This window comes from Ranitomeya imitator, chromosome 1 (genome assembly GCF_032444005.1).
Source record: "Ranitomeya imitator isolate aRanImi1 chromosome 1, aRanImi1.pri, whole genome shotgun sequence".
NCBI lineage: Eukaryota > Metazoa > Chordata > Amphibia > Anura > Dendrobatidae > Ranitomeya > Ranitomeya imitator.
Window position 1 is genome coordinate 332,669,311 of NC_091282.1, and position 27,583 is coordinate 332,696,893.

Below are 27,583 nucleotides of genomic sequence, written 5' to 3' on the forward strand. Positions count from 1 at the left end.
TGTGTGCACAGCTCCCTTATACACAGTATGATGGGCCGCAGCTCCCTTATACACAGTATGTTGGACTCACAGCTCCCTTATACACAGTATGATGGGCCCGCAGCTCCCTTATACACAGTATGATGGGCTTGCAACTCCCTTATACACAGTATGATGGGCTTGCAACTCCCTTATACACAGTATGATGGGCTTGCAGCTCCCATATACACAGTATGATGGGCTTGCAGCTCCCATATACACAGTATGTGTGCACAGCTCCCTTATACACAGTATGATGGGCCCGCAGCTCCCTTATACACAGTATGATGGGCTTGCAACTCCGTTATACACAGTATGATGGGCCTGCAGCTCCCATATACACAGTATGATGTGTGCACAGCTTCCTTATACATAGTATGTTGGACTCACAGCTCCCTTATACACAGTGTGATTGGCCCGCAGCTCCCTTTTACAGTGTGATGGACCCGCAGCTCCCTTATACACAGTATTATTGGCCCGCAGCTCCCTTACACACAGTATGATGGATCCGCAGCTCCCTTTTACACAGTGTGATGGACCCGCAGCTCCCTTATACATAGTATTATTGGCCTGCAGCTCCCATATACACAGTGTGATGGGCCCACAGCTCCCTTATCACAGTATGATGGGCCCACAGCTCCCTTATACACAGTATGATGGGCCCATAGCTCCCTTATACACAGTATGATGGGCCCGCAGCTCCCTTATACACAGTATGATGGGCCCGCAGCTTCCTTATACACAGTATGATGTGGCTACAGCTCCCTTATACACAGTATGATGGGCCCGCAGCTCCCTTATACACGGTATGATGGGCCCGTAGCTCCCTTATACACAGTATGATGGGCTCACAGCTCCTTGTCATGATTTGGATGTCCCGGTCATTTACTCATCCTCCGGAGTATTCACTATTTTGTGGCACTGCTGCAGTCCCGCGGCTTAAACTTCTGAGTACAGCTTCTGACTGGCCAGAAGTTAGAAGCTATGTCACAAGCGCTCAATGTTAGACTATGAGGCTATGTGCACATGTTACGGATTCGTGTGCGGAATTACCGCTGATTTCACCTGCGTTTTACCACTTGCGGATTCCTATACAGGAGCAGGTGTAAAACGTTGCGGAATCCGCAAAAAGAATTGACATGCTACGGAAAATACAACGCAGCGTTTCCGAGCGGTATTTTCCGCACCATGTGCACTGCAGATTTGGTTTTCCATAGGTTTACATGGCACTGTAAACCAGATGGAAAACTGCTGCAAATCTGCAGCGGCTAATCCGCACCATGTGCACGTAGCCTGAGAGTGAGAAAGAGGCCAGAACGAAGCTCCCACACACTCACATTGATTAGTGACCTCTGCGCTGCTCCATAAAACACTGGAGCAGCGGACGGGTCAAAAACTGCAGGAGACGGAGCCGAGCAGAGACAAAAACAGATGAAAACGCCAGAAGGTGAGTATCAGACGGAGAGCAGTGTACGTGGACTTTCAGCACCGCTCCAGCAATGAAATAAAAAATAATGCTGGAGTGGTGCTGTAAATGTTATGCAGCTCTTGGTTACTGTATGTGGGCTCCTTATACTAATACTCATAAAAGACCCAGGTGGTATGTTTCAATAGCCCCCTGACCACCCCATCCCCAATCTCCAGCCTCCCCAGACAGCAAATATTACACGTGATGGAGTATATATAATATAACAAAACATTATAATATTCAGCCCCAGTGACCTGTCCCCCCTCCCCCACTTCAGCCAGAATACCAGTGGGGCTTATTATAAGACCTAAGCTGTAAATATAATAAGTCCCCTACCTCCACCCACACAACTATTAGATAATGATACTCCAAGAAATGAAATACAGCAGGCCCCCTAAAGCGCCACCCACCCCCACTACCCTAACTCGGCTCCCCCTCTCACCCTCACATTCACCCCACTCCCACAGTAACTTACTAATATCATGTGCAGTGTCTTGTGCTTTAATTTATTTAAAAGAACGAACATTCCACTTCCACAGCAGCCCTTACATTTATGAAAATGTTCGTCCTGACTCCGGTCCCTTTCTCCCGTCCGTCAGTTTGACTTTGTGCAGGTGGCAGGCCAGGCACTATCTTGGGCTCTGTCCTGGTACAATAAGAGATGCTGCTGCTGACTAGGACCTGAGAAGAGTGTGGACCAATAGGAGCAGACCTGGGGTGGAGCTATCTGCAGCGCTGCCAGCCTGTCAAGATACTACCAGGTTAGCAGCGCTCCAGCTCTCACCGTGCGCTCGCAGTGAGACTCTGCTATTGGTTGCTCTGCAGCGTGCAGAGTCTCCATGTGTGCGGAGACCAGGCAGCAGCGCGTCGCCATGTCTGGACTGTCAGAGAGCCGCGGCCACTTATTGCTTAACCCCTTAGCGACCGCCGATAAGCCTTTTAACGGCGGCCGCTAAGGGTACTTAAACCACAGCGCCGTTAATTAACGGCGCTGTGGAAAAAGTCCATAGCGCCCCCCAGAGGCCGATTTTCTCCAGGGTCTCGGCTGCCGAGGGTAGCCGAGACCCCAGAGAACATGATTCGGGGGGTTTTTAACCCACCCCGCGTTTGCGATCGCCGGTAATTAACCGTTTACCGGCGATCACAAAAAAAAAAGCGATCTCTTTTTAATTTCTCTGTCCTCCGATGTGATCGCACATCGGAGGACAGAGAAAAGGGGTCCCAGGTGGTCCCCCAATACTCACCTAGCTCCCCCGATGCTCCTCGTGTCTCCCGGTGGGCGCCGCCATCTTCAAAATGGCGGGCGCATGCGCAGTGCGCCCGCCGGCCGGCACCGGGAGAATCTTTGAGGTCTCGGCTGCCGGGGGTAAGGGGTATTACCGACCCCTGTTTTGCGATCGCCGGTAATTAACTGTTTACCGGCGACCGCAAAAAAAAAAAAAAAAAAAAAGTAAAGTGTAATTCTCTGTCCTCTGATGTGATCGCACATCAGAGGACAGAGAAATAGGGGGATTCGGGGACCCTAGCATACTCACCTAGGTCCCTGGATCCTCTTGCTGCTCCTCCTGGCCGCCGGCAGCAGAACATGGCGGACGCATGCCCAGTGCGCCCGCCATCTGTCTCCATCTGCCGGCCGGCAGGAGAACAGCAGTTGGGGCTAAAATTAGGGTTAGGGTTAGGGGTAGGGTTAGGGGTTAGGGGAAGGGTTAGGAGTAGGGTTAGGGGTAGGGTTAGGGGTAGGGTTAGGGGTAGGGTTAGGAGTAGGGTTAGGGGTAGGGTTAGGGCTAGGGTTGGGGCTAAATTTAGGGTTAGGGTTGGGGCTAAACTTAGGGTTAGGCTTCTTTCACACTTACGTCGGTACGGGGCCGTCGCAATGCGTCGGCCCGACATACCGACGCACGTTGTGAAAATTGTGCACAACGTGGGCAGCAGCTGTAGTTTTTCAACACATCCGCTGCCCAATCTATGTCCTGGGGAGGAGGGGGCGGAGTTACGGCCACGCATGCGCGGTCAGAAATGGCGGATACGACGTACAAAAAGACGTTTCATTGAACGTTTTTTTGTGCCGACGCTCCGCCAAAACACAACTGATCCAGTGCACGACGGACGCGACGTGTGGCCATCCGTCACGATCCGTCGGCAATACAAGTCTATGGGCAAAAAACGCATCTTGCGGGCACATTTGCAGGATCCGTTTCTTGTCCAAAATGACGGATTGCGACGGAATGCCAAACAACGCAAGTGTGAAAGTAGACTTGGGGCTAGGGTTAGGGTTGGGGCTAAAGTTAGGGCTAGGGTTGGGGCTAAAGTTAGGGTTAGAGCTGGGATTAGGGTTGGTATTAGGGTTAGGGTTGGCATTAGGGTTACGCTTGGGATTAGGGTTAGGTTTGGGATTAGGGTTAAGGTTAGGGTTGTGATTAGGGGTGTATTGGGATTAGGGTTAGGTTTGAGGTTAGGGTTGAGATTAGGATTAGGGGTGTGTTGGATTTAGGGTTTTGATTAGGGTTATGGTTAGGGTTGACATTAGGGTTGTTTTGGGGTAAGGGTTGTGATTATGGTTAGGGTTAGTGATTAGGATAATGGATCAGGTTGGGATTAGGGTTAGGGGTGTGTTGGGGTTAGGGTTGGAGCTAGAATTGGGGGGTTTCCACTGTTTAGGTACATCAGGGGGTCTCCAAACACGACAGCCAATTTTGCGCTCAAAAAGTCAAATGGTGCTCCCTCCCTTCTGAGCTCTGCCGTGCGCCCAAACAGTGGGTTACCCCCACATATGGGGCATCAGCGTACTCGGGATAAATTGGACAACAACTATTGCAGTCCAATTTCTCCTGTTACCCTTGTGAAAATAAAAACTTGGGGGCTACAATATCTTTTTTGTGGAAAAAAAAATATTTTTTATTTTCACGACTCTGCATTCTAAACTTCTGTGAAGCACTTGGGCATTCAAAGTTCTCACCACACATCTAGATAAGTTCCTTGGGGGGTCTAGTTTCCAAAATGGGGTCACTTGTGGAGGGTTTCTACTGGTTAGGTACATCAGGGGCTCTGCAAACGCAACATAATACCCGCAGACCATTCTATCAAAGTCTGCATTCCAAAACGGCGCTCCTTCCTTCCGAGCTCTGCCGTGCGCCCAAACAGTGGTTTACCCCCACATATGGGGTACCAGCATACTCAGGACAAATTGGACAACAACTTTTGGGGTCCAATTTCTCTTGTTACCCTTGTGAAAATAAAAATTTGGTGGCTAAAAAATCTTTTTTGTGGAAAAAAAAAATATTTTTTATTTTCACGGCTCTGCATTATAAACTTCTGTGAAGCACTTGGGCATTCAAGGTTCTCACCACACATCTAGATAAGTTCCATGGGAGGTCTAGTTTCCAAAATGGGGTCACTTGTGGGGGATTTCTACTGTTTAGGCACATCAGGGGCTCTCCAAACGCGACATGGCGTCCGATCTCAATTCCAGCCAATTCTACATTGAAAAAGTAAAACGGCACTCTTTCTCTTCCAAGCTCTGCGGTGCGCCCAAACAGTGGTTTACCCCCACATATTGGGTATCAACGTACTCAGGAGAAACTGCACAACAACTTTAGTGGTCTAATTTCTCCTGTTACCCTTGTGAAAATAAAAATTTGTGGGCAAAAAGATCATTTTTGTAGAAAAAAATGCAATTTTTTTTTTTCACGGCTCTACGTTATAAACTTCTGTGAAGCACATGGGGGTTCAAAGTGCTCGCCACACATCTAGATAAGTTCCTTAAGGGGTCTAGTTTCCAAAATGGTGTCACTTGTGGGGGGTTTCCACTGTTTAGGCACATCAGGGGCTCTCCAAACGCGACATGGCGTCCAATCTCAATTCCAGCCAATTCTACATTGAAAAAGTAAAACGGCACTCCTTCTCTTCCAAGCTCTGCGGTGCGCCCTAACAGTTGTTTACCCCCACATATTGGGTATCAGCGTACTCAAGAGAAATTGCACAACAACTTTTGTGGTCTAATTTCTCCTGTTACCCTTGTGAAAATAAGAATTTGTGGGCGAAAAGATCATTTTTGTGTAAACAAAAGCGATTTTTTATTTTCACGGCTCTACGTTATAAACTTCTGTGAAGCACTTGGGGGTTCAAAGTGCTCACCACACATCTAGATAAGTTCCTTAAGGGGTCTAGTTTCCAAAATGGTGTCACTTGTGGGGAGTTTCCACTGTTTAGGTACATCAGGGGCTCTCTAAATGTGACATGGTGTCCGATCTCAATTCCAGCCAATTCTGCATTGAAAAAGTCAAACGGCGCTCCTTCACTTCTAAGTTCTGCGGTGCGCCCTAACAGTGGTTTACCCCCACATATGGGGTATTGGCGTATTCAGGAGAAATTGCATAACAAAATTTATGGTTACATTTCTGTTTTTACACTTGTGAAAATAAAAAAAATGGTTCTGAATTAAGATGTTTGCAAAAAAAAGTTAAATGTTCATTTTTACCTTCCACATTGTTTCAGTTCCTGTGAAGCACGTAAAGGGTTAATAAACTTCTTGAATGTGGTTTTGAGAACCTTGAGGGGTGTAGTTTTTAGAATGGTGTCACACTTCATTATTTTCTATCATATAGACCCCTCAAAATGACTTCAAATGTGATGTGGTCCCTAAAAAAAAATGGTGTTGTAAAAATGAGAAATTGCTGGTCAACTTTTAACCCTTATAACTCCCTAACAAAAAAAATTTTGTTTCCAAAATTGTGCTGATGTAAAGTAGACATGTGGGAAATGTTATTTATTAACTATTTTTCATGACATATCTCTCTGATTTAAGGGCATAAAAATACAAAGTTTGAAAATTGCAAAATTTTAAAAATTTTCGCCATATTTCCGTTTTTTTCATAAATAATCGCAAGTAATATCGAAGAAATGTTACCAATAACATGAAGTACAATATGTCACGAAAAAACAATCTCAGAATCAGCGGGATCCGTTGAAGCGTTCCAGAGTTATAACCTCATAAAGTGACAGTGGTCAGAATTGCAAAAATTGGCCTGGTCATTAAGTACCAAATTGACTCTGTCACTAAGGGGTTAACACTGAAGTGGCCGCGGCTCTGGATGGGTCATGTGACAGGTTCAGGCCTGGGGCGACGCTACAGCTTGCGCTCCTGTGTGTCTGGACTCTGAAACATCAGGGAGCCATGGCTGCTTTGCTTACTGACTAAAGCGGCCGTGGCTCTGAGTGGGCCCCTCCATGTGACTGGGCCCGGGGCGATGGCCCCCTCTGCCCCCCCAGTAGCTATGCTACTGGGCGCCATAGTGGAGTTCAGATTTTGCTGGGATGGTTTGAGGGCGCCATTTCACATTGGCAGGGTCCCTGAGGTGCCAGAACAACAGAAACCCCCTTTATGTGAACTCATTTTACAAACTACACTCCCCAATAAATTTATACAGGGATGCATTGATCATATTGACACCACATGTGCCTCACAGAATTATATACCATTGAGCAGTGAGTGTAGAAAGAATACATTAAATTTTTACCACTAAAATGTTGTTTTAGCCCCAAGTTTTAATTTTTCTAAGGTCTAATAGGAATTTTTTTTTTTTTTTTAACAACAAACGAAGGTCCATTTTTTCCTGAGGGCGCAAATACACTACATATAAATCGGGAAATATTTTTCAGGCACAGTGAAAAGCTCAGAAGGAGCACCAGATTGCACTGTTATGGTTTGCAGGTGCCATAACCCACTGGGAGAGCCCATGAGGTGGGGGTAAGTGACCCCATTTTACAAACTACACCTCACAATGAATTAATCTATGGGTTCAGTAACTATATTGACACCATGGGTGTGTTACAGAATTTTATACCATTGGGTAGTGATGAAAAAATAACTACATTTTTACCACCCAATTTAGTTTTAACCCCAGATTTTACACTTTCACACAAAAAGTGGGTAAAAAAATTGCACCATTATTTGTCCCACAATTTCTACTGAACGTGGCAATACCCCATATGTGGCTGTACAGTACTACTTAGCCACATGGCGAAACTCCTGGAGCGCAGATTTTCCTAGAATAGTTTGCAGACTCCATATACAGAACCCCTAATTGCTACAAGAGCAGAATACCCCCTCAAGTGACCCCATTTGAAATAATACCCCTTTGGTAATTTATCTGTAGTTAAATGTAGAGACTATGTTGATTTCATGGGAGTTCTCCAGCAACCAGTGCCTTATACTGTAGTGACCAGTACGTTATGCCAAGCTTCTGGAGACACGCACCTATTAATTAGGCAGGCTCTCATTGCTATAGAAATGCCAAACATGTGAACGCTGTATGTGGTTTAGGCACACTGGGGTTCAGAAGGGAGGGGGGGGCATTTGGATTTGGGAGCACAAAAATTGCTGAATTTCTTTTGGACTGTGAGGAGCCATTTTGCTATTCCAGAGCCTTTGTACTACCAGTTACATGGAAGTTGAAGCTTTTGTGAGGAACATTGTACATAACATTTGGGATAATATTTATCCTGCACTGTACGGTGTGGACTTACATTGGAGTTTCCATCTAAATCTCTGAGTGACGTGATTCAGATAAAACCCCAAAGGGATCCATTCAGTATAATAAGGCAGTAGAGTTACTCTGGCTCCCTCTGGCATCTGTTCAGTGGTGTCCTTTTCAGAAGTGCACAAAACTGTGGCAGACTGCGCTTTTATACATGCCTAAAAAGTCGGTCACCGCTGGATCAAAGGCCAGGAATCTTCCATCAGGGGGGGTTCCATCTGAATCAGGTATTTCAGAGACTTACACGGAGACCTCGATGTAAGCACTCAGCGTTGAGCGCAGGATAAATTTGAGCCGAGCCTTAGGCTACTTTCACACTAGCGTCGGTACGGGCCCGTTGCAGTGCGTCGGGCCGACGTACCGACGCATGCTGTGAAGTAAAAGCACAACAGGGGCAGCGGATGCAGTTTTTCAAAGCATTCAAATCCCATTGTAAGGTCCGGGGAGGAGGGGGCGGACACGACGTACAAAAAAAGTTACATGTAGCATTTTTTTTGTGCCGACGGTCCGCCAAAACACGATGCATCCGTCGCACGACGGATGCGATGTGTGGCAATCCGTTGCAATGCGTCGCTAATGAAAGTCTATGGAGAAAAAACGCATCCTGCGGGCAACTTTGCAGGATGCATTTTTTCTCCAAAAGGACACAGTGCGACGGAGGCCGAACGACGCTAGTGTGAAAGTAGCCTTACTGAGAATGAATAAATCAACAGCAGGTGAAGAATTAGTTTTATTTACTTTTTACTTCATTCCTCGTGATTAGCCGATTTTATTCTTCGGGTTGGTGCAATTACAGAGATACCAGATTTATAGTTATTTTTATGTTTTTTCCATATTTCGACCAACAGAGTCACGTGAGGACTTATTTTTTTGAAAGACAAGTTGACGTTTTCAATGGCATAATTGATCGCTTTCAATTCCGATTTTTGGGAGGCAGAATGAACAAAAACCAGCAATTCAGGAATTTTTTTCACGCTAGAGTTCATATGAGCTTATGCCACCAGGTGGCACATCACCGCAAGTCGACGAAGCTACATTCCCCTACATTCCTTTCATTCCCCAGTTTTTACAGCCAGGGGTGGCTGCATTAGCAAGCTCCTGGTTGTAAAATTATTTAACCCCTTCAGATGGATTTACATTGTGGGACATGACTGTACAACTTTTTTTTCCGTGAATTAACCATTTATTTTAACACCGAGAGCTCCCAAATTTTTCACAACAGTAGTGAATAATATGTAAAAAAAAATAAGGTATATGAAATGGGTTACTGAATGTAAACCATGTCTGATATCCTGTCAAGTTTGATAAGGAGATAGCAAAAGCCAGCAATTGAATTACAGGCTTTCCTGCTATCTAGCTCTGTATTAAATATATATAAATAAATCTATACTAGAACGCTGGGAGCGTCACTCTGTCCGAAGCCTTTATAGACTGCGCAAGCGCCGGCGCAGTCTGGCCCCCACAGAGTGACGCTCCCAGGAGATCGCGGTATGCGTAAACACTGAACGCACACCGCGATCTCCACCGGAGAGTCAGGGACCGCCAGGAGGGTAAGTATATTCACCTGTCCCCTGTTCCAGCGCTGCGTGCAGCTCCGTCTCCCGGGTCCTCTGCGGTGACGTTCACAGTTCAGAGGGTGCGATGACGCGCTTAATTCGCGCCGGCGCCGCCCTCTGAATGAACAGTCACAGTCAGAGGAGCCGGAAGATGGCGGCGCGCAGCGGTGGAACGGGACAGACAGGTGAGTATAGCAAGTGCTGGGGGCCTGAGCTAGCGGTGATACCAGCACCTGACGCCCACAGCGCGCCGGTGTCCCCCCCAGCACTCGGCGCCCAGCGACCATAGGTGAGTATGGTATTTTTTTTTTTATATATGGCAGAAGCATACGGGGCATATACAATGGAGCATCTTATGGGGGGCATATAATACAATGGAGCATCTTATGGGGGGCATATAATACAATGGAGCATCTTATGGGGGGCATATAATACAATGGAGCATCTTATGGGGGGCATATAATACAATGGAGCATCTTATGGGGGGCATATAATACAATGGAGCATCTTATGGGGGGCATATATTACAATGGAGCATCTTATGGGGGGCATATAATACAATGGAGCATCTTATGGGGGGCATATAATACAATGGAGCATCTTATGGGGGGCATATAATACAATGGAGCATCTTATGGGGCCATCAACCATAATGGAGCAGTGTACGGGGGCATATATTATGGAGCATCTTATGGGGGCCATAAACCTTTATGGAGCAGTGTAAGGGGGGTATACACTATGGTGCATCTTATGGGAGCCATAAACCTTTATGGAGCAGTGTACGGGGGGCATACACTATGGAGCATCTTATGGGGGCCATAAACCTTTATGGAGCAGTGTACGGAGGCATACACTATGGAGCATCTTATGGGGGCCATCAACCTTTATGGAGCAATGTAAGGGGGGCATACACTATGGAGCATCTTATGGGGGCCATAAACCATAATGAAGCAGTGTACGGGGCATATACTATGGAGCATCTTATGGGGGCCATCAACCATAATGGAGCAGCTTATGGGGCATATGGATGGGAGAAGCAAATTAAAGAATGGTGGCGCAGGATGGGAGCAGCACATGACAGAACGGGGGTACAGGATGGGAGCAGCACATGACAGGATGGGGGCGCAGGATGGGAGCAGGAAATGACAGAATGGAGGCGCAGGATGGGTGCAGAACATGTCAGAATGGAGGCGCAGGATGGGTGCAGCACATGTCAGAATGGAGGCGCAGGATGGGTGCAGCACATGTCACAATGGGGGCGCAGGATGGGTGCAGAACATGTCAGAATGGAGTCGCAGGATGGGAGCAGCACATGTCACAATGGGGGCGCAGGATGGGAGCAGCACATGACAGAATGGGGGCGCAGGATGGGTACAACACATGACAGAATGGGGACGCAGGATGGAGCAGCACATGTCAGAATGGGGGTGCAGGATTGGAGCAGCACATGTCAGAATGGGGGTGCAGGATGGGTGCAGCACATGACAGGATGGGGACACAGGATGGAGCAGCTCATGACAGGATGGGGACGCAGGATGGAGCAGCTCATGACAGGATGGGGACGCAGGATGGAGCAGCACATACCAGGATGGAGACCATATACCAATATAGATGCTCACCACCCGGGCGTAGAATGGGTTCAATATACATACTAGATGGTGGCCCGATTCTAACGCATTGGGTAGTCTAGAATATGCATGTCTACGTAGTATATTGCCCAGCGACGTAGTAAGTTGCCCAGCGACGTAGTAAATTGCCCAGCCACGTAGTAAATTGCCCAGCCACGTAGTAAATTGCCCAGCCACGTAGTATATTGCCCAGCCACGTAGTATATTGCCCAGCCACGTAGTATATTGCCCAGCCACGTAGTATATTGCCCAGCCACGTAGTATATTGCCCAGCCACGTAGTATATTGCCCAGCCACGTAGTATATTGCTCAGCCACGTAGTATATTGCTCAGCCACATAGTATATTGCCCAGCTATGTAATATATTGTCCAGCCACATAGTATATTGCCCAGTCACGTAGTATATAGCAGAGCCACGTAGTATATTGCCCAGCCACGTAGTATATTGCCCAGTCACGTAGTATATTGGCCAGCACAGAGCCACGTAGTCTAGAGACTTAAAAAAAAAAAAAAAAGAAACATATACTCACCTTCCGAAGGCCCTTGAATTCCTGCTATACTTACCATCCGCCGCCTTTCTCGCTCCTCGCCACGCTCCCGGGATCGCTCCATTGCAAGCGGCAGCTTGCGGTCCCAGGGCTGGTGTGAGCAGGACCTATGATGACGTCACGGCAGGTTCTTGTCGCACATCAGCGCTGGGACGGGAGCGGAAGCTGCCGCTTGCAATGGAGTGGTCCGGGGAGCGTGGCGAGGAGCGAGAAAAGCGGCGGAGGGTGAGTATAGCAGGTTTTTTGTTTTTTTTAAATTATTTTTAACATGACCTATTTTTTTACTATTGATGCTGCATAGGCAGCATCAATAGTAAATAGTTGGGGACACACAGGGTTAATAGCAGCGGTAACGGAGTGCGTTACACCGCGGGCCGTTACCGCTGCCATTAACCCTGTGTGAGTGGAGGGGATTACGGAGCGGGCAGTGAGTGCAGGGGAGTAGGGGAGGGACTAATCGGACTGTGGCTGTCGCTGATTGGTTGCGGCAACCATGACAGGCAGCTGCCGAGACCAATCAGCGAACGAATAACCATGACAGGACAGACAGACGGAAGTGACCCTTAGACAATTATATATATAGATACACACACATATACGGTACATGTGCCTCACTGACACACATTATATATATATATATATATATATATATATATATATATATATATATATATATATATATATATATATATATATATATATATATATATATATATATACTAGATGGCAGCCCGATTCTAAAGAATCGGGAGTCTAGAATCCATATATACTTTATTTATTCAAATGTAAGAATAATACAATTAATAAATAATAGTAAGAAAGAACAAAAAATGGCTGCACTCACCAGCTCTTGACAATTCTTGTTATTTAAGGTACAGTTACACAGGATCCATGAACATGCTTATGAGGGGAGGGATGAAAGACATCAGACGACAACTTTGCGTGTTGTGGCAAATGCCACAACAACGGTTCTTTGCTTAAGAACAATAATGTAAATAATAAATAATATGTATCAATAACTATGTATATTGGTATGTTCTATGACATTTTAAAATATTTCATTATTATGTGGAAAGGCTCTTAGTACCCATACTGGCGCATACTTGTGTGCCCATCAGGTATTTTCACAGTAATTTTACATCTGATGGGTTGGTATGAAACATTTTTAATCATCTCTTGGGCTTAGCTAAGCCTTCATTTTAAATAATTCTAATAGGTACAACAGAAATAAAAGCCTTTTTGTGTACCCAAATTTTTTGTGTTTATTTTTACAGAAGTGTAAAATTTAAGAAATCAACGTTCATAGTACACCGATGGGCTAATATAAGCATGCCCATCAACCACATCACGGTAGCCTTTGAACTGATGGGTCCTAACTAACTGATTCCTATTTCTTAATACTCAGACCTCTTTCACATCTGCATGTTTCTGATATTTGCAGAAGTAATGTTAAAAACAATACAACTTCCACACTTGGCACCAAAGAACTGACCTACAACACACTTTCAGCAAGTGCCATGCAATGTAGATGAAGCTTGGAGTTAACTTGCAGTAAATGCAGCAAACGCGGCTTCGGCAATTGCATTAAATGCAGCCACAACAAAAACACTGGTAAGTTGAGATTTTGTGGCGAAAACAGCAGAAACCACATGTGCCGCACCTGCCGCAAGTGAAGTACAAATTCCGTATTCATTGCATGCAACTTACAGCAAGAGTGGCGTGGGTCAGCCCTTAGGCAGGAAGTGCAGAAATAGCCTTTTTTCCACCATAAATTCTCCAAATAGCAGAAAAATGTTGATGTGAAAGCAAAATCTCTATTCTTTCCCTATCTATCTAAAAATGTACCTATCTATTTCTATGTACAGAACACACCTGAAGATAGAGATGTGTGTGAACAGCCATCCCACCCGTCTCTTACCTGTTCACAAAAACCTCACCCTTTTTAAAAACAAAATGAAATCTCTCAGCAGCTATACTGCTGGAGCTTCAAGTACAGGTTCCTATCACCAAATACAGGCATTTGAATGATACACATCTTACATCTTGTACTTAATGTGTGTTCTACTTACCTATAAAAATATGTATTGATATATCATATTTCTAAATTTATGTAGATATGATATAGTTATTAACCCTATATGCTAATGAGTACGTATGTTATATACGTATTTTCTACATAAGTACTTAAAGGGAAGGTGCCGTGATTTTAATTTTTGTATTAACCCCTTTACCCCCAAGGGTGGTTTGCACGTTAATGACCAGGCCAATTTTTACAATTCTGACCACTGTCCCTTTATGAGGTTATAACTCCGAAACGCTTCAACGGATCCTGGTGATTCTGACATTGTTTTCTCGTGACATATTGTACTTCATGATAGTGGTAAAATTTCTTTGATAGTACCTGCGTTTATTTGTGAAAAAAACGGAAATTTGGCGAAAATTTTGAAAATTTCGCAATTTTCAAACTTTGAATTTTTATGCAATTAAATCACAGAGATATGTCACACAAAATACTTAATAAGTAACATTTCCCACATGTCTCCTTTACATCAGCATAATTTTGGAACCAATTTTTTTTTTGTTAGGGAGTTATAAGGGTTAAAAGTTGACCAGCAATTTCTCATTTTTACAACACCATTTTTTTTTAGGGACCACGTCTCATTTGAAGTCATTTTGAGGGGTCTATATGATAGAAAATGCCCAAGTGTGACACCATTCTAAAAACTGCACCCCTCAAGGTGCTCAAAACCACATTCAAGAAGTTTATTAACCCTTCAGGTGTTTAATAGGAATTTTTGGAATGTTTAAATAAAAATGAACATTTAACTTTTTTACACAAAAAATTTACTTCAGCTCCAATTTGTTTTATTTTACCAAGGGTAACAGGAGAAATTGGACCCAAAAAGTTGTTGTCCAATTTGTCCTGAGTACGCTGATACCCCATATGTGGCAGTAAACCACTGTTTGGGCGCATGGGAGAGCTCGGAAGGGAAGGAGCGCTATTTGACTTTTCAATGCAAACTTGACAGGAATTGAGATGGGACGCCATGTTGCGTTTGGAGAGCCACTGATGTGCCTAAACATTGAAACCCCCCACAAGTGACACCATTTTGGAAAGTAGACCCCCTAAGGAACTTATCTGGATGTGTGGTGAGCACTTTGACCCACCAAGTGCTTCACAGAAGTTTATAATGCAGAACCGTAAAAATAAAAAATCATATTTTTTCACAAAAATTATATTTTTGCCCCCAATTTTTTATTTTTCCAAGGGTAAGAGAAGAAATTGGACCTCAAAAGTTGTTGTCCAATTTGTCCTGAGTACGCTGATACCCCATATGTGGCAGTAAACCACTGTTTGGGCGCATGGGAGAGCTCGGAAGGGAAGGAGCGCAGTTTGACTTTTCAATGCAAAATTGACAGAAATTGAGATGGGACGCCATGTTGCGTTTGGAGAGCCACTGATGTGCCTAAACATTGAAACCCCCCACAAGTGACACCATTTTGGAAAGTAGACCCCCTAAGGAACTTATCTAGAGGTGTGGTGAGCACTTTGACCCACCAAGTGCTTCACAGAAGTTTATAATGCAGAACCGTAAAAATAAAAAATCATATTTTTTCACAAAAATTATATTTTTGCCCCCAATTTTTTATTTTTCCAAGGGTAAGAGAAGAAATTGGACCTCAAAAGTTGTTGTCCAATTTGTCCCGAGTACGCTGATACCCCATATGTGGCAGTAAACCACTGTTTGGGCGCATGGGAGAGCTCGGAAGGGAAGGAGCGCCGTTTGACTTTTCAATGCAAAATTGACAGGAATTGAGATGGGACGCCATGTTGCGTTTGGAGAGCCACTGATGTGCCTAAACATTGAAACCCCCCACAAGTGACACCATTTTGGAAAGTAGACCCCCTAAGGAACTTATCTGGATGTGTGGTGAGCACTTTGACCCACCAAGGGCTTCACAGAAGTTTATAATGCAGAGCCATAAAAATAAAACAAAATTTTTTTCCCACAAAAATTATTTTTTAGCCCCCAGTTTTGTATTTTCTCTAGGGTAAGAGGAGAAATTGGACCACAAAAGTTGTTGTCCAATTTGTCCTGAGTACGCTGATACCCCATATGTGGGGGGGAACCACCGTTTGGGCGCATGGGAGGATTCGGAAGGGAAGGAGCGCCATTTGGAATGCAGACTTAGATGGAATGGTCTGCAGGCGTCACATTGCGTTTGCAGAGCCCCTAATGTACTTAAACAGTAGAAACCCCCCACAAGTGACACCATTTTGGAAAGTAGACCCCCTAAGGAACTCATCTTGATGTGTTGTGAGAGCTTTGAACCCCCAAGTATTTCACTACAGTTTATAACGCAGAGCCATGCAAATAAAAAATATTTTTTTTTCCACAAAAATTATATTTTAGCCCCCAGTTTTGTATTTTTCCAAGGTTAGCAGGAGAAATTGGACCCTAAATGTTGTTGTCCAATTTGTCCTGAGTACGCTGATACCCGATATGTGGGGGGGAACCACCGTTTGGGCGCATGGGAGGGCTCGGAAGGGAAGGAGCATCATTTGGAATGCAGACTTAGATGGATTGGTCTGCAGGCGTCACATTGCGTTTGCAGAGCCCCTAATGTACCTAAACAGTAGAAACCCCCCACAAGTGACCCCATATTGGAAACTAGACCCCTCAATGAACTTATCTAGATGTGTTGTGAGAACTTTGAACCCCCAAGTGTTTCACTACAGTTTATAACGCAGAGCCGTGAAAATAAAAAATCTTTTTGTTTTCCCACAAAAATTATTTTTTAGCCCCCAGTTTTGTATTTTCCCAAGGGTAACAGGAGAAATTGGTCCACAAAAGTTGTTGTCCAATTTGTCCTGAGTACGCTGATACCCGATATGTGGGGGGGAACCACCGTTTGGGCGCATGGGAGGGCTCGGAAGGGAAGGAGCATCATTTGGAATGCAGACTTAGATGGATTGGTCTGCAGGCATCACATTGCGTTTGCAGAGCCCCTAATGTACCTAAACAGTAGAAACCCCCCACAAGTGACCCCATATTGGAAACTAGACCCCTCAATGAACTTATCTAGATGTGTTGTGAGAACTTTGAACCCCCAAGTGTTTCACTACAGTTTATAACGCAGAGCCGTGAAAATAAAAAATCTTTTTGTTTTCCCACAAAAATTATTTTTTAGCCCCCAGTTTTGTATTTTCCCAAGGGTAACAGGAGAAATTGGTCCACAAAAGTTGTTGTCCAATTTGTCCTGAGTACGCTGATACCCCATATGTTGGGGTAAACCCCTGTTTGGGCACACAGGAGAGCTCGGAAGGGAAGGAGCACTGTTTTACTTTTTCAACGCAGAATTGGCTGGAATTGAGATCGGACGCCATGTCGTGTTTGGAGAGCCCCTGATGTGCCGAAACAGTGGAAACCCCCCAATTATAACTGAAACCCTAATCTAAACACACCCCTAACCCTAATTCCAACGGTAACCCTAACCACACCTCTAACCCTGACACACCCCTAACCCTAATCCCAACCCTATTCCCAACTGTAAATGTAATCTAAACCCTAACCCTAACTTTAGCCCCAACCCTAACTGTAGCCCCAACCCTAACCCTAACCCTAATCCTAGCCCTAACCCTAGCCCTAACCCTAGCCCTAACCCTAGCCCTAACCCTAGCCCTAACCCTAGCCCTAGCCCTAACCCTAGCCCTAACCCTAGCCCTAACCCTAGCCCTAACCCTAGCCCTAACCCTAGCCCTAACCCCAGCCCTAGCCCTAACCCTAGCCCTAACCCTAGCCCTAATGGGAAAATGGAAATAAATACATTTTTTTTTATTTTTCCCTAACTAAGGGGGTGATGAAGGGGGGTTTGATTTACTTTTATAGCGAGTTTTTTAGCGGATTTTTATGATTGGCAGCCGTCACACACTGAAAGACCCTTTTTATTGCAAAAAATATTTTTTGCAATACCACATTTTGAGAGCTATAATTTTTCCATATTTTGGTCCACAGAGTCATGTGAGGTCTTGTTTTTTGCGGGACGAGTTGACGTTTTTATTGAAAACATTTTTGGGCACGTGACATTTTTTTATCGCTTTTTATTCCGATTTTTGTGAGGAAGAATGACCAAAAGCCAGCTATTCATGAATTTCTATTGGGGGAGGCGTTTATACCGTTCCGCGTTTGGTAAAATTGATAAATCAGTTTTATTCTTCGGGTCAGTACGATTACAGCGATACCTCATTTATATCATTTTTTTATGGTTTGGTGCTTTTATACGATAAAAACTATTTTACAGAAAAAATAATTATTTTTGCATCGCTTTATTCTCAGGACTATAACTTTTTTATTTTTTTGCTGATGATGCTGTATGGCGGCTCTTTTTTTGCGGGACAATATGACGCTTTCAGCGGTACCATGGTTATTTATATCTGTCCTTTTGATCGCGTGTTATTCCACTTTTTGTTCGGCGGTATGATAATAAAGCGTTGTTTTTTGCCTCGTTTTTTTTTTTTTTTTCTTACGGTGTTTACTGAAGGGGTTAACTAATGGGCCAGTTTTATAGGTCGGGCCGTTACGGACGCGGCGATACTAAATATGTGTACTTTTATTGGTTTTTTTTTTTTATTTAGATGAAGAAATGTATTTATGGGAATAATATTTTTTTTTTTTTTTCATTATTTTGGAATATTTTTTTTTATTTTTTTTACACATTTGGAAATTTTTTTTTTTACTTTTTTACTTTGTCCCAGGGGGGGACATCACAGATCAGTGATCTGACAGTTTGCACAGCACTCTGTCAGATCACTGATCTGATAGGAGTGCAGGCTGCTTCACAGTGCCTGCTCTGAGCAGGCTCTGTGAAGCCACCTCCCTCCCTGCAGGACCCGGATCCGCGGCCATCTTGGATCCGGGGCTCGAGCAGGGAGGGAGGTGAGGAGACCCTCGCAGCAACGCGATCACATCGCGTTGCTGCGGGGGGCTCAGGGAAGCCCGCAGGGAGCCCCCTCCCTGCGCGGTGCTTCCCTGTACCGCCGGCACATCGCGATCATCTTTGATCGCGGTGTGCCAGGGGTTAATGTGCCGGGGGCGGTCCGTGACCGCTCCTGGCACATAGTGCCGGATGTCAGCTGCGATAAGCAGCTGACACCCGGCCGCGATCGGCCGCGCTCCCCCCGTGAGCGCGGCCGATCGGCTATGACGTACTATCCCGTCCAGGGTCAGATAAGCCCAGGGCACCTCGACGGGATAGTACGTCTAAGGTCACAGAGGGGTTAATAATTATTGATTATACAATCAATTATTTTTAATACAAAATTAAATTAACTACTTTAATAGTTTTTTATTTATTGACATTTGTGTGTGCCACTGGGGGCTGCCATTTTGACTAGTGGGGGTGTGTGTGTCTGGGAACGACACTTGCACTCCTCACTTACGGCATACATGGACATAGGAGCCAACAGTCGGACCCCGACCGCATCTCTTACATTGAGGCTGCTTCTCCTGCCTCTCAGCTGTGACCTGGACACGCCCACTGGGCTGCTACGTCACAGCTGTGAGAGGAGCTGTGAGAGGAGATCGCGGCCATTAGTGATGGGACTTCGGGGTTTTTTTTGGGAATCGGCTCGGCTCAGCAAGAAGAGCCGGCTCTTTCGGCTCTTGAATCGGCTCTTCAGTAATCTCACCAATATAATGACACAAAACCTTCTAGTTAACAGATTAACATTGTTTATATTATTTTTCATTATAAGAACATCAAACAAATGCAAAAAATGTGCAAAACAGCAGTATAACTTAACAGTGAAACATTTTTAGAAGGTCATTAGGACAAATTGGCATTAAGAAACACTAAGTGCCTCAGTTTGGACGGGCTGATTCGGTTTCTTCTCTCTGTGATTATCTGCCCTGTTTTGGAGAAAATTCTCTCTGAAGGGACTGATGTTGCTACTGAACACAGGGCAGGATGCCAATAAAGGCTTCTTTCACACTAGCGTCGGGCTCGGCCCGTCGCAGTGCGTCGGGCCGAGGTTACCGACGCTAGCGTTGTCTCCACCGCACAACGGGTGCAGCAGATGCTGCTTTTCAGCGCATCCGCTGCCCCATTGTGAGGTGCGGGGAGGTGGGGGCGGAGTTCTGGCCATGCATGCGCGGTCGGAAAGACGATCCGTCGGCTGCAAAAAAACGTTTTTTTGCGGCCGACGGTCCGCCACAACACGGCGCAACCGTCGCGCGACGGTTGCGACGTGTGGCAATCCGTCGCGTAATGTTAGTCAATGGAGAAAAAACGCATCCTGCAAACACTTTTGCAGGATGCGTTTTTTCTGCAAAATGACGCATTGTGATGGATTGCAGTGTGTGAAAGTAGCCAAAGATGTAAGAAGACAGTGCATGAGGACAAGTGAAACTTGAGCTGTGACTGGCTGCTCTGTGGTCACATGTTCTGCCTTCATTTACATCCTGCTTCTGTATTGGCCGGGTGAATGAGATAACACTGAGCGCTGCTGCCGACTCCTCTCCTACAGGACTTTCAGCAGCAGCTTTCCTCTCTCCCCCTCCAGCACACAGTCTCTCCTGGCTCCTCGCCTCCCCCTCCACCACCAGGCTGACGGAGGAGAGCAGAGAGCCACTAGATAACAAGCGGCTCACTGATAGGTGCCGGCTCTTATCGTTCACAGGGAAGAGCCGGCTCTTTGAGTCGGCTCGTTCATGAACGTCACATCACTAGCGGCCATTTTGTTTGCTGTGGGCTGCGAGGACAGAAGATGTTGAGGAGAAGCTGCTGGGAGCGAGGGTTTGGGGTAAGTATCTGCAGCATTAGCAGTGATCACAGCCTGTACTTATTACAGTACAGGCTGCGATCACTGCCGACCTGCCCTGTGTTGCTGAAAGCTTCCTCCCTCAGTCCAGGGGCAGGAAATCCCCCAGCAGCAGCAGTGTGTCTCCCTGTACATGGAGCGTTATGTGTGCAGCACTGATCTGTGGCAACACTTCATCACCCCACACAGTGACTGTCCCTGTAGATTGCAGCCTGGAGTCTGAAGCCCCATGATTCTCTGCAGCAGGGGATCCCTCCTGGTTACAAGGGGCGGCACCCAGGCTGGCCTGTAATGGTTAACCCTTCCCTGCCTGCAGCTGTGCATGGTGCAGGGGGATCAGTGTGCAGGCAGGCAGCAGCCTGGGGGCTTCACCTATGGATCAGGTGGGAGGTCTGCACAGTGTAAAGAGGTGGGCTATGGTTGGCACAGTAATAGTGTTCTAACATTTGGGCTATGGTTGGCACAAGGAAGCAGACCCAGGGGGTGATGACACTCAGCAAGCTCTAGCTGCTGTGTCACTACAAGTCCCAGCATGCCAGGACTGAGCTCCTAAGTGTTGTAGTCCTGCAGCTCCTCAGGTCTCCTGCCTGATCGTCCTACTATACAGTGCAGAGCAGAGGGCAGGTGATCTGAGACTAGTGATCCAGGGAGCAGAAGAGGAAAGACTGAGACTGAGCCCTGACACCCACCCTAAGCTCACTGACCCACCCCATGCCCCCTGACACCCATCTCCTGCTCCCTGAAACCCACCTCAATCTCACCGACACCCCAAGCCTGATGTCTTTCAGGACAAGCTGTGAGGATCGTCACCAGGGGCGTACATACAAATCATAGGGCGACATAGCATAAGGTCTAATTGCCCCGCACCCCCCCCCCCCCAAAAAAAAAAAAAAAAAAATAATTGTGGGGGTCACAGAAGGGCATAGCTCACAACTTTCCTGCCTTTACATAATAAATATACCGCCATATATATTTATTACATAATACTGCCATATAGGTCATACATAATGCCGCCAGATATATCTATTACATAATACTGTAATATGGACGGAACGTAATGCTGCCATATATATATTTTTTGCATACTGCTGCCATATAGATCAAACATGATGCCACCATATAATGTATATTTTTTACATAATGCTGCCATATAGACCACACTTGATGCCGCTAATTATTATGTGTGACCTGTATGATGGCATTATGTGTGATCTATATGACAGTATTATATGTAATATGTATGGTTGTATTATGTTTGATCAGTATGGTGCAATAATATAAGAACTATATGACGGGATTATATGAGAACTGTATTGTGGGATTATGTGTGATCTATCTATGTGGCAGTATTATGTGAGAATTATATGGTGGTTTTATGTGTGATCTACATGGCGGTATTATGTGTGATCTGTATGTCAGTATTATATTCAGAAAGCGGACCCATTCTAGGGTGGTTCTGGCTGAGCACCTGCACACGGGTCTGGGGTAATAGAGGGGACAGCATGACTTCCAGTTAGGTGTAGTCAGGGGAAGGCTGGTGAGGCAGCTGAAGAGAGGGGTCTCATTTTTATTGTTACTATATGGCTACATTTCCTTCCCAGCGTCACCCCGACTGTGCCTGTCGCCTTGCTTTCACACATTGCCAGGACAGGATCTGAGGAGGGGAATGGGGTCTGTATGCAAAGTCTGGATCAGACCAGGCCATCAATCCTCAGAAATGTTTCCTGGATTTCTGTGGAGCAGACGGTCCATCCAGGTGTGTATAAGACAGCGCTCTATGTATAATCCCTGGCTGCTCCGCGCACCAAACAGGGGGCCCCTATAGACCAGCACACTGCTCTCCTGAAATACTCTGTGCTGCTGTCACCCTGCTCCCTCCACCACATATCTCCCAGAATCCTTGCTGCCTGCCATGGTGACTGTCTACTTGTCAGTATAAGGCTGCTTTCACACTAGCGTCGGTACGGGCCTTTCACAGTGCGTCGTACTGACGCATGCTGTGAAAGAAATGCCCGACGTGGGCAGCGGAATCAGTCTTGCGACGCTTCCGTTGCCCCATTGTAAGGTCTGGGCATGAGGGGGCGGAGTTTCGGCCGTGCATGCGCGGTCGAAAATGGTGGACTCGACGCACAAACGTTACATGCGTCGGTAATGTTAGTCTATGGGGAAAAACGCATCCTGCAGACAACTTTGCAGGATGCGTTTTTTCTCCTGAATGACGCATTGCACCGTACAGCCAAAATCGCTAGTGTGAAAGTAGCCTAAGGCTGCCGTCCACGCTCAGTATTTGGTCAGTATTTTACCTCAGTATTTGTAAGCCAAATCCAGGAGTGGGTGATAAATGCAGAAGTGGTGCATATGTTTCTATTATACTTTTCCTCTATTTGTTCCACTCCTGGTTTTGGCTTACAAATACTGAGGTAAAATACTGACCAAATACTGATAGTGTGACGGCAGCCATACTCTGCAGTCACCAACAAAATGGCTGCTCACTGGGTTCCTGAATATCATCCTCTCTAATCCCTTAGCAAACACCCAGAAGGGGAGGAGAGGAGACATCACACACGTCAGCAGACTCCGCCCAGAATTACTGCAGTGCAGTAATGTGAGCTATTTGTACACTAGGTTTTTCTGAAATTTCAGCAGCTGCTCCCCCTAGTGTTGAAAAGTGGAAATTCCAAAACTTTTCAAATTATTTTTCATATTTTACTAAATTATAAACAAATGATAATATTTTTTAAGAAAATGTAATCATTAATTCTTTACATTTTTACAATTTCTGAAAAAAAAATTTTTTTTTATGGCACCTTCCCTTTAAAATCTATATGTCTATGGCTACACTAATTTTTTTTTATTTTTTTATTTTTTTCCTTATCTCTACACATAGAATTTGCCTATTGCCGTCTATGTTATTAGAAAAACTGAATAATGAAAACAAAGAAAATTAAGTTTAAACTAAAATATTTTTGTACACAATATTACGTGTGAAGACTTTAATAATTGTCCTTGAAGTGGTGTATTAACCACTTTAACCCTCACATTGCAACATTGCTTCACCCTGGAAAAAGCAACATACAATTGACCATGGGCAAAAGCAGGTTCTGGTAGATAAATGCCAACTCGATGGAGGGTCTGGCCTTGAGATTTATTTATGGTCATTGCAAATGCGGGCTTGATGGGAAATTGTCTCCGTCTTAATTTAAAAGGTAATCCAGTCTCTGATGGACACAAATCAATTCGTGGAATGAATACCACATTACCTGCTGCTGACCCACTAATTACTTTAGCCAGTATGATATTGGCATGTAAGGCAGTGACAATGAGCCGCGTACCATTGCAGAGACCTTTGTTCGTGTTCACATTACGTAATAACATGACAATGGTGCCAATTTTAAGTTTCAGCCGATGTGAAGGCATACCAGTTGGTGTTAGTGAATTCAAAAACTCAAGTGGGTATTGATCGAGGTCATCAGCTTCATCAGGATCGATGGAATCATCACTGATATATTCAGTATAGTCACCTATCAATAAATCCATGACTTGGGAACTGACTTTCTCAACGTCCTCATTTTTTGGACATAAAATTGCATGAGATGCAGCTGTATTTATACTTTCGGTGTCATTCACATCAATACAAAGATTATCTCCAAAAATTTCAATTATTAAAGAGCCAGTACATACCATGTCTGGAGGAATTTCAATTACATCATCTCCAAGGTTATGTTCATTAGATAGTTCACCATTTCCCAGTTGAAGCAACCAACTGCTGTAGTGAGGATCAATGGAGCGCATGTTGTTAATAAGTGGCAGGCGAGTAAAATGTTGCCAGTGTTGTGAATATTTTATACAGCTCTCTACAACATCAGTTCTTGTCACATGAGGGATGACAGGAAGACATTGTCTAAAGTCGCCTCCAAAAACAATCACTTTACCTCCAAACGGTGTTTTTTCTTTGTGAGCTACATTTGTTGTCATGACATCACGTAAAACTCTATCAATGACATGCAATGCATATTTGGATAGCATTGTGCACTCATCAATAATAAAAAGTTTAGTGCTGTGCAAATCTTTTGCTGCATCGGTATCATTCTTAATCCTGGAAACAGATGTTTCATTCACAGGAATTGGAATCCCATAAAGAGAATGAATGGTTCGTCCACCTTGTAGCAAGTTGGCGGCAATTCCAGTAGTGGCAGCAGGTGACACAATGTCTCCTTGTCCTCTTAGCTGATGTAGGAGTAGATGATATAGGTACGTTTTTCCGCTGCCACCAGGACCATCAAGGAAAAAACACTTTGCTGTAGAATTAGTGTCTTCTAAAGCTTGAGTGATAGCATCAAAAGCAAAAAGTTGGTCCTCATTTAGAGTAGCTTTCATTTCAGCAGCTGCTAACTCATAATCTTTATCATACTGTGGGAGGAGGTGTTGTTTCTTGACTGGACGTGGCAAATTAAAATCAATATAAGTTTTGCCATGAGCTTTAAGAACATGTTGGACATCTGTCATAGCATAGCCTTCACAATTGACACACTCCAGAGTGTCGGAGTGGTATGCATGGCAGTAGTCTTCTACAAAGTGTTCCTTAAATTCATCCCATAAGTCCCGAGGTTTAGCTGGAGGACCAAAAATACAAATGTAGGCAAACATGTCACGTAGCTCTGCTGGCATGTTGAGAATACTGGCATCAAGTAATGTATTTCTCCACAGACTATCATCAAATAGTAAGCCAAGAGCTAATGCCGCATCTTTGAAGGTTTCATGTGTGACTCCGTGTACAGTTTTTATGCTGTCAAAACTGGTTGCACCTTTGACATGTAACAATAACAATCTTAAATAGTAGCGTTCTTGGTCTTTCACACTGACAGTATACATTCGTCCAATCACAGAACCACCTGCTCGCTTTCTAACTTCCCAAGAACCTTCTTTCCAAACATAGTTTTCGGGAATTTCACGGTATAAATAAATATGAGCATGATGGTCGTTCTGATTAAGCTTGAAGTAGGCCATAAGTGTAGAATTTTGATGGAGCTTTTGTTTGATGTTTCCAATAGAGTCATCCTCATGAAAATAGAGTGGCTGAGAATGCGGTAGATGTACAGCAAGGCGAATGATGCTATGAGATTGTTTATGCATTGGATATGAGAATATTCGCCAAGCTGCCTCTGGTGCACTGACATATCTTGAATCCATGAATTGGTGTGTTTCATCATGTTGGATGTTAGTCTGGCAGATTTCAAGATTGGCTTTATCATGTCCTTTGTAGACGTATTTAAATAAATATTTCACAGCCTGAATGGAACCACAAACTTCGACATTTATATGGCACTTGTATTTTAATAGCAGGAACGGATTATATGGAACCACCCACGAATTATCAATCATGTTAGAATGGTGTTGAAAAGCTGGGCCAAAGTGTCTGCGGTAAGTAGGATAGGCGTCCTTAGCTATGATGGTTCTTGGTTGCAAATCTTTAGGGAAACCTTTTGTACACTTCCCCAGATCCATACAGGGAGAATTTGGGTTGTGTTCTCCACACGGACCATGAATCATATGTTGGAGAACAATTTTATGGAGCTGAGGGTAGTGGGTAGGATTGGGAATTTCAGCCCACACTGTATTGTCTATGTCCTCCTCAGTCCTTAATTTGGAGTTGCTGTCCAGAATAATCAAAATGTGAGCGTGTGGAAGACCACGTTTTTGAAATTCAATTACATGAACCATAGCGCAAACTTTCCCAAATAATCCATTGTTAATGTCTTTTAAGAGTGCTTCCAGTTTTATTTTGAAAACACGTGCCACCAAATCAGGTCTATATTCCACACGCTGCCAAGGTTCCAAATTCTCAGTAATCTCATTCCATTTCGGATTACAGGTCATGGTGATGAATAGATCAGGACGACCATATTTAGTCACAATAGCCATGGCATCCTGGTACCGCTGCTGCATATTCCTGGGACTGCCTTCAAACGAAGATGGTAAAATGAACGTTTTTCCAATGGGGATGCCCTTCTCAATGGATTTTTTCTGGAGATGTTCCTGGAGTACACAATAATCCTCTACTTTCAAATCCTTTTGGTGTTGACGGATATAATTTAGGCGATTTGCCTCGATTTTCACATAAGCATCCACTAAGTACTGCTGAGTGAGTTTGCCACCATTCAGGAGTGGATTAAACTGATTACGGACAGACAGCACATAGCAGTAATATTGCAGTTGTGTAACTCTGCGTGGACTTTGCCCTTGTTGCTTGAGGCCATCATGCCAGCCCTGGTCTCCGTAAGGGAAAAATAAAGGATAGAGTAAAGCATCTAAATTACTGTGTAGAATGCTGACCTGTTGTGTTCTTGGCGCCAAAGGATTTTTGGGGTCTGGTTGTAAATGTATTAAAATATCACGATTAAATGGTGGCTCTCCATTGTCATTTTCAAATACGACAGCAACTTCATTGACAGTTGGATTATTATATCGGCGAGGGTCTTGATTCCGATCTTGTTTAAGGGCCATGATGATATTTGGCATGAGAGTGCCATTAGCTTCAGCTTTAAGATGTTCTTCATGTTCCACATCTCGTAACATTTTGTAGGCAGCAACAAAGGGATTCACATTGTCTAACTGAAGAGCAATTATACTCATCAAAGTGGGATGACATTTTTGATTTTGTTCACAGTTTAAACGTTGTTCATTCGCGGTAGCGGTATACAAAATATACAGTTGGGCATAAGCTGGAACTTGATCATCACTGGGATGTAGAGTTCCAGTACGATGATATATTTGTCCATGTATACGGAAACAGTAAGGGCCATGTCCAGGTGGAGGGGATATATTGGCACCCATGGAGGCGAAAGCAAATGAGCTGTTAATACTACGAATATTTTCCATGAGATTCTTACTGAACTCACTCTCCCCTGTCAGCAATCGTTTAAAGACCTCGGGATATTGGGGTATAGGTATATGCACTTTACTCTTGTGACAACACAGAGTAAAATTTTTATCTGCTGGTATCTCAGC

General features: G+C 44.7%; 1 protein-coding gene and 1 long non-coding RNA gene across 2 annotated transcripts in view; one reads left to right on the top strand and one right to left on the bottom strand.

Moving 5' to 3' along the window:
- The window catches only part of SGSM1 (small G protein signaling modulator 1), a 446,836-nt gene that overhangs the window by 356,400 nt on the left and 62,853 nt on the right, over positions 1-27,583 (bottom strand). The gene's annotated exons all lie outside the window — the stretch shown is intronic.
- On the top strand, positions 20,511-26,561 carry LOC138657755 (uncharacterized). Its single transcript, XR_011317170.1, has 3 exons — positions 20,511-20,557; positions 22,177-22,331; positions 26,448-26,561. It is a non-coding gene; the product is annotated as an uncharacterized lncRNA (long non-coding RNA).